The following is a 7,827-nucleotide window of genomic DNA, read 5'->3' as shown; positions in this document are numbered from 1 at the left end:
GGTCTATTTTTAGCACAAGGTAGATTTAAGTACAAGCGCCATTGTTCAGAGAAAACTGATTATGTCAAATGTGTGATCAAGCACAAATATCTTTTGTTCGACCGGCCTCCATATTATCATATCGTATAGTGTTAAAAAGCACGGCAATCAGCTTACACGTTACTTAAAGAAAGTCACAGATATCCTATTTAGTATGTAGAAGTGATTCCTCACGAAGACAATGGGACCGTGCCTGAATAGTCATAGACATAATTCCATATTGTTAGGAAAAAACGAAGAAGAAAATAAACTTTAGTTTACATGAAAAGGACAGCATCGTAATGATATTATTATTAACATTACTCAAAATGTTTTTCAACAAAGTAAAGCACATTGTACCATTCGTCTCAATTATGTGGTGTGTTGTTTAAAAGTCCAAGAGACAAATCTCAAGTTTAAGTGTTGACCAGGCATGAAGGAACACTTTGGCTAAATTACTCGTATGATGATGCCACATAATTGCCACATGCCTATTTACTCGTAGATTTAATACCTACCACTCCCGATTATTTTATATGTCATATGATTTTGTTTCGCTATTGATATCAAACAGGCGGCCCAGTCATTTACACGTCGCCATCCCAGTTTTAAAAACAATATATAAAACATCCTTCATTTCTTTTCTTTTCTGACAGTATTCATTATAACTTTCTTCTGTTTCATCTATTGCTATATTGATTCGTGCAATGTATACTATCAGCCGCGAACAAAATGAACAAGTGAGTTACATTTGTTAGAAGCTAGACTCGAAGAAATGTTTTGATGGATTACTTTGACGGCACACCAATAAGCATTTTCTCTCCTTCTTCCTCTTATATTACGAAATTAAATGAAACATGATCGAAACAGAAGCATACCAGTGCCATCTGCATTATTAGATGTTACTAAACGGACTGCTTAGGGATGCAGTTCTAAACTAATGCCGAGAAAGAGTTCCGCAGTTTAGACCTCGCTTTAGTCACAGTCCGTTCTTTGAGCCCGCATCCTTCTACATACCTCTCCCAAAATTTAGCATTCTGCACCAAACCAGTTAAATCGCTCATTTCTCCCTAAGCATAGTTTAAAAAAATGAAAATGTAGATTTTTTTTATAATACAGTTATATATGTTATGTTAATGTTCTCCGTTCGCCAAAATATCTAATTTTGTATTATTAAAAATTGTCAATTTCCGGTACATTTTAAAGTGCGAACCTGCTTTATTTACTGGATGCCAAACAACCACAACAAGAGGGCCATATACATTATTATTTTATCACAATGTTTCACTGATTTCCCTACAGGTTATTTGCATACAATTTTGAACTTTACGAACTTTTCAAATCAATAACTACTATTCATTCAGAATGTCATCATTGGTTCGTTATATTCGGAGAATCGGGCAATGACCAATTGATTCTTCCATTAAATTCCAAGAAAGTCTACTGCTAGTGGTAATATAATCTATATTTTTCTTCCTGTTTTCTGGAAAAGATAAATACTTTACCATTAAAAAGAAAATTATAAATCTTGAGAAAACGAAAGCTTGATTGTTTGAGGCACGTAAATGAACATCAATTTCAAATGTATAATTGATAGCAGACGACGGTCAACTCGAAAATTCTAATCATATAAATCGACCGTATTTTCTTGCTGATTTTTTTTTTTTTTTAAATTGCAAATCACTGCTGTGCTGAGCTGTACTTCTTTTCGTTTTAATAAGTGGAAGTCAGAGAGTTTCAGATAGAGTCAGCTTTTGGATTGTAGCCAAGATAAGAGTAGTACAACGTGACACTTAAACATATGTTTCAACTCTTGTAACATGACTTAGCAGAGTAGGTTGTTTTAAATGATAAAATAAGAAGAAAAAAATTAATTTAAAAATAGTGATTCAAAACAAACAATTGAGCAATGTAACCTATATTGTCCTTCTGACACAAAACAGCCAGTATTAAGGAAAAATATTGAGTGTTAAAGTCTGAATAAGCTGAAATTTTCACAACATATTATAAAAAGTCTTTTAGTTGAGAGCAGTTCGTCAAAAATAATTTTAAAAATGTTCATTTATTGTGAAAAAACATTTCAATAGCATTAACCTGATTAAATCTTATTTTTAATATTTCTCAAATGATAGAAACAGTAAAGTTTGAAACTTTATTATTTTAATAGAAGTTCAAATGAAACACACTGTACATTGGTTATACTTTGTTTTATATTTGAAACTATTTCAGTTATTTTCTCATGCATTTCACAATGTCTATTTCACTGTAAAGGCTACAAGAAACCATTACGCAGGGACAGAGAGACAGCAGGGGGAGGTATTGTTGTATACATTAGGGAAGATGTAAATGCAGAAAGGTGATTTGAAGTCACATGAAATTAAGAGTATCTGGGTGGAAATGTCTCAAAATAATGTAAAATCATTCCTAGTTGGTTTCATTTGTAGGCTATGTTCCTCCAAAACAATTTGGAATGATAACTTTTTGAAACAAATGGAAAATGTTCTTGCACAAAAGAAAGAAACATATATACTTGGCGATATAAATAAGGACCTTTTCAATACCCAAATAAGGAACAACTGGATGGAATTTATTGAATCATTAGGTCTTTTCCAGCTGGTAAATGAGCCCACAAGGATAACAGAAAAATCAAGCAATCTTATTGATCACATTTAGACCATTCTATCAAACAATGTGGCTTGTGTTAACATACCGAATGTTGGCCTTAGTGACCACTGTCCTGCTTTTTTGACAAGAAAGATTAAATGCAAGAGGATTATAAAAAAAATACACACAAAACGATCACTTACAGATTGTTCAAAAATTTTAATGAAGAACAATTTCTCAACGACCTATACAAAGTCCCATGAATTATGATCCAAAATTTGGATGACATAGAATGAAGCTCTGGGGGTGCGGACTGACTTATTTATGGATGTAGTCTCTAAGCATGCACCAATGAAAGTACATCAAGTAAAGAATGAAATCCAGTCTAACTGGCTTACTACTGAAATCCTAGATGCTATGAAAACACGAGACCTATTCAAGACTATGGGAAACCATGCACAATATAAAGTATGGAGAAATAAAATAACAAGTATGATTAAAAAAGCTAAAAAGAAACTTATTATCAATCATTGCTTGAAAACAAAAAGAGCAACACAAACTCCATTTGTAAAGTCTTCAATGAACTCGCTGGAGGAACACACAAAGATCAGACAAATAAAATTCACTTCTGGTAAATGACACCATAGTCACTGAGGACATTGACATTGCAAATGTTTTCAATGTTTTTTTTCACCAACATTAGCACAAAATTAGAATAACCAGTGATAGAAAGTAACTTTAATGAACTGAAAAAGTTCTGCAGCAGCAAAATCTCAAAGCAGGTATGTTTCTCTATAACACCAGTATAAAAAACTTTGTTAAAAAATGTCTTAGTGAACTTGATACCAAGAAAGCTACAGGACTAGATCAGATTGGTCCATGACACACCAAATATTCTACCTCTGCTATTTTAGATAGCATATAATTCATAATCAATATAAGTATTGCAACCTCATCAATCCCCAAAATATGGAAAACTGCAAAAGTAATTCCTATTCACAAATCTGGAAATAAGTTATAACTACTGGCCAATCTCAATACTACCAAACTTGTCAAAATTTATTGAAAAACATGTCCATGATTCATTCATGTAATATTTAACCATACACTTGCTGTTACACCCTAATTAATCAGGTTTTAGACAGAAACATTCATTTGAGACTGCCTTGATCTCCATAACTGATAAATAGTTTTTGTATTTGTAGATTTCAGGAAAGCTTTTGATGTGGTGGATCATGAAATCTTTTTGAAGAAACTGAAAATCTACCAATGTGATGAAAGAACAGTTAGATGGTTTACTTCATACTTAAGTGAGAGAACACATGTTTATGTAAATAATGTTCTGTCTTAACCTGGAACGATTAGATATGGAGTACCAAAGGCTCAATTCTAGGTCCATTACTATTTACTTTATTTATTAATGACCTACCGCTTTTACTAAGGGACTCCATATCATCTACAGATCTCTATGCAGATGGCACAACATTGTCAGACATCCAAAACACAAAACATGAACTCATAATTTCTTTACAGAATGCCCTAAACAAACTGGAAAACTGGTGCACATGCAATGGCATGGTGGTTAATACTGGTAAAACTAAAATATTACTTATCTCAACATAGCAAAAAAGGACAAATCTTGATAGTGATGAACTATGTCTGACATGGAAGGATACAAATTTGCAAAGGTCTGTCATGATAGACTACTTGTTGTTTTGGTAGATAATAACCTATCATGGACTGAACATATCAAACATATCAGTAAAAAAAAAAATCAATTCAGGTTTATGGCTTCTCAGTATGATGAGACATTTTCTCCCTGAATGACAAAGAAAACTATTTTATAACAGTTACACACAACCCTATTTAGACTACTGTAATACAGCATGAGGTTAAATTCAAATGATCAAAACATAGCAAAGCTGACACATCTTCAAATAAGAGCATTGAGGCTAATATTAATCCAGAAAGAAAGCAAGGATAATTTAGCTGGTAAGTTAAAAATGTAACCTATTAAAGACCGAATCTGTTTGAGAAAAGCCAAATTAATATACAGGATATCCAATAATAGTGCTCGTGAATATTCAGTCACTATTCCAGTATAGGCTACCTGGCAATACTCCCTACCTGCGATCCATGTCTACCAAACAGTATAAAATTCTGAAACCAAATAAGGAATTATTGTAAAAAAGTTTTGAATACTCTGGAACTTTGCTCCAGAATAGTATTCCAGTTAAGATTAGAAATGCCCATTCTATTTCCTTCTTCCAAACTCAGTATATCCAGTGGCTTCAGAGATGATGCTAAAATAAAATAAATTCCTTTGTATGAGGGCCTCAAGGTAGATTAGTTCTTAGATAATTGTGTTACCCTCTTTAAATAAAGTCATTATTAATGTTTGTGTCACTTTCATCACACTTATCAAAATCACTGTTGCTCCATGTTACCATCAAGAGATTTTCAAGTTGAATTGCCATGATAAAGTATCTTACCTTATTGGATTCCACAGTTATCGATTGTCATCTATTTGAAATTATCTATTTATTAAACTTCAAATTGGAAACAAAATGTCGTACTATTTTTGAATCATCAAATGGAATTTATAAAAAATTGCCCATTATTAAAATTTAGAACTTAAGTAATATTTGTCAGTCGTTATTAATGCATAAACTGACTGGGTTATTTCCGAGCTAGCCAGTATGACAAATTTCTCATTTTTTTGATCTATTTTATCTTAACGGATGAGGTTCTTTACTTTGGCCCATTAACTCATTTATGTTGTTCAGAAGTCTTGCATTACATAACCTCATCACAGATTTTTCTCAAGGATCTAGCTGAATGATACTGTCAAGTGATCTTGACACAGTTGTAAACATCCATGAACAGCATGTAGATATGTGAACACATAATGCAATTTATTTCAACAATGATGGTGTGCAACAGCTGCAATATTTAACCACTGTTTATAAAATGTTTTATTCAGGATGACAATTGTGTACATTTTTTGAGTTTGTGTATGTGTGTTATTTGAATTTTTAATGTAGCTTTAACCTATTTTCAGTCATATCTTTATGATGTCTGAAGTGTGGCAGTTTATAGGGATGCCTAGCACAAGGGGCATCATGACGCAGGCATGTAGCATCATGTCCCACCCAGTAACATTACCTGGTACCAGGCCAACCAGTCCTATCACTAACCCCTTAATATTGAGCATCAAGCAAGGCAGCTGCTAGTACCATTTTTATAAGTCTTGGGTATCACTCAGCAGGGTTTCAATCCAAAGACCTGCATCTGAGGTGGACACTTTTTTGAAGTAATTTTATTTTAGAAAATACAGACTGACATTTACATAGGTGATTTGCGTTGCTCACATCTTTAAAGGAATGAAGTGCATTACCAAGAATTTTTGAGCATATTTTGTTTTCCCATCTTACCTATATATAAGAAAACTATGATGCCAGATATAACAGAAGATATTGAAATCTAATATTGCTAAAGTATTGTAAACCAGTATTGTTATTTTACAATACTAGAATAATATTGGAAATTAGGATAATACTAGTCAAGACAATTAGTGTTTAATATTTTTCTTACTTGCTCTTTTGGATGATGCTCGTACTATAATGGTGTTGTCAACAATTTATTTTTATTTTTTAGTAAACGTTTAGGTCTATAGCTACTGCCAATCACATGCAGAACAAATTTCTAAATCTGAATATGATTGGTATCTTTTCCAGATAATGAAATCTTTCAAATCAGAAATGTCCTTAATGACATATGTGATGACAGCATGTATAGAAGAATAATGCAGAACTGATACAATTGGCAGGAATTGGAGATAATTTAAATGCAAGACAGATCCAAGATTTTTTTCATAGGGTTTGATATAGGGATCATAACATTTTTCGTAAAATCCTTTGTGTTTTTCAGTGAAAATGTAAGCAGTCTTTAGCTGTGAGAATGACTTTGATGATTAGGAATTCACTTATTTTAATTGATTTATAAATTCAGGTGAGAATCTTTTATCAACCACTGCATTATTTGGTGTTTGGTTGTGTTTGCAGTTTAAGGATCAAACATACATAAGCTAATGTTTGAGCAGTGATGGTACACAGAATGCATTGAAAACAAACATAAAGCAATGATTGTACACAGAATGCATTGAAGACAAACACAAAGCAATGTTTGTACACAGGATGCATTGAAGACAAACACAAAGCAATGATTGTACACAGAATGCATTGAAGACAAACACAAAGCAATGATTGTACACAGGATGCATTGAAGACAAACACAAAGCAATGATTGTACACAGAATGCATTGAAGACAAACACAAAGCAATGATTGTACACAGAATGCATTGAAGACAAACACAAAGCAATGATTGTACACAGAATGCATTGAAGACAAACACAAAGCAATGATTGTACACAGACTGCATTGAAGACAAACACAAAGCAATGATTGTACAAAGAATGCATTGAAAACAAACACAAAGCAATGATTGTACACATAATGCATTGAAGACAAACAGAAAGCAATGATTGTACACATCATTGAAGACAAACACAAAGCAATGATTGTACACAATGTATTGAAGACAAACACAGAGCAATGATTGTACACAATACATTGAAGACAAACACAATGCAATCATTGTACACATGATGCATTGAAGATAAACACAAAGCAATGATTGTACACATGATGCATTGAAGACAAACAAAAAGCAATGTTCACAGAATGCATTGAAGACAAACACAAAGCAGTGATTGTACAGAGGATGCATTGATGACAAACACAAAGCAATGATTGTACACAATATGTTGAAGACAAACACAAAGCAATGATTGTACACAGAATGCATTAAAGACAAACACAAAGCAATGATTGTACACAGAATGCATTGAAAACAAACACAAAGCAATGATTGTACACAGGATGCATTGAAGACAAACAGAAAGCAATGATTGTACACATCATTGAAGACAAACACAAAGCAATGATTGTACACAGAATGCATTGAATACAAACAGCAATGATTGTAGACAATGCATTGAAGACAAACAAAAACCATCGATGGTACACATGATGCATTGAAGACAAACACAAAGCAATGATTGTACACAGGATGCATTGAAGACAAACAGAAAGAAATGATTGTACACATGATGCATTGAAGACAAACATAGCAGTGAGTGTAC

At 32.8% G+C, this 7,827-nt stretch overlaps 1 protein-coding gene across 3 annotated transcripts in view; it reads left to right on the top strand.

Moving 5' to 3' along the window:
- Window positions 1–1,231: 1,231 nt before the first annotated feature.
- The window catches only part of LOC149781503 (lisH domain-containing protein ARMC9-like), a 109,496-nt gene continuing 102,900 nt past the window's right edge, over window positions 1,232–7,827 (top strand). For 2 of the 3 annotated variants that reach the window (XM_089935585.1, XM_089935587.1), the window contains exon 1: window positions 1,232–1,320. The gene's annotated coding sequence lies outside the window, so the exon portion shown is untranslated. Of the gene's footprint in view, window positions 1,471–7,827 lie in introns of all 3 variants that reach the window. The other variant, XM_089935586.1, reaches the window with a different exon arrangement.

The sequence above is a fragment of the Sinohyriopsis cumingii genome, chromosome 15 (genome assembly GCF_028554795.1).
Source record: "Sinohyriopsis cumingii isolate HCF-2022 chromosome 15, ASM2855479v2, whole genome shotgun sequence".
In the NCBI taxonomy this organism is placed as follows: Eukaryota; Metazoa; Mollusca; class Bivalvia; order Unionida; family Unionidae; genus Sinohyriopsis; species Sinohyriopsis cumingii.
Note: the sequence above shows the minus strand (reverse complement) of the source record. Positions and strands in the feature narration are given on the sequence as shown.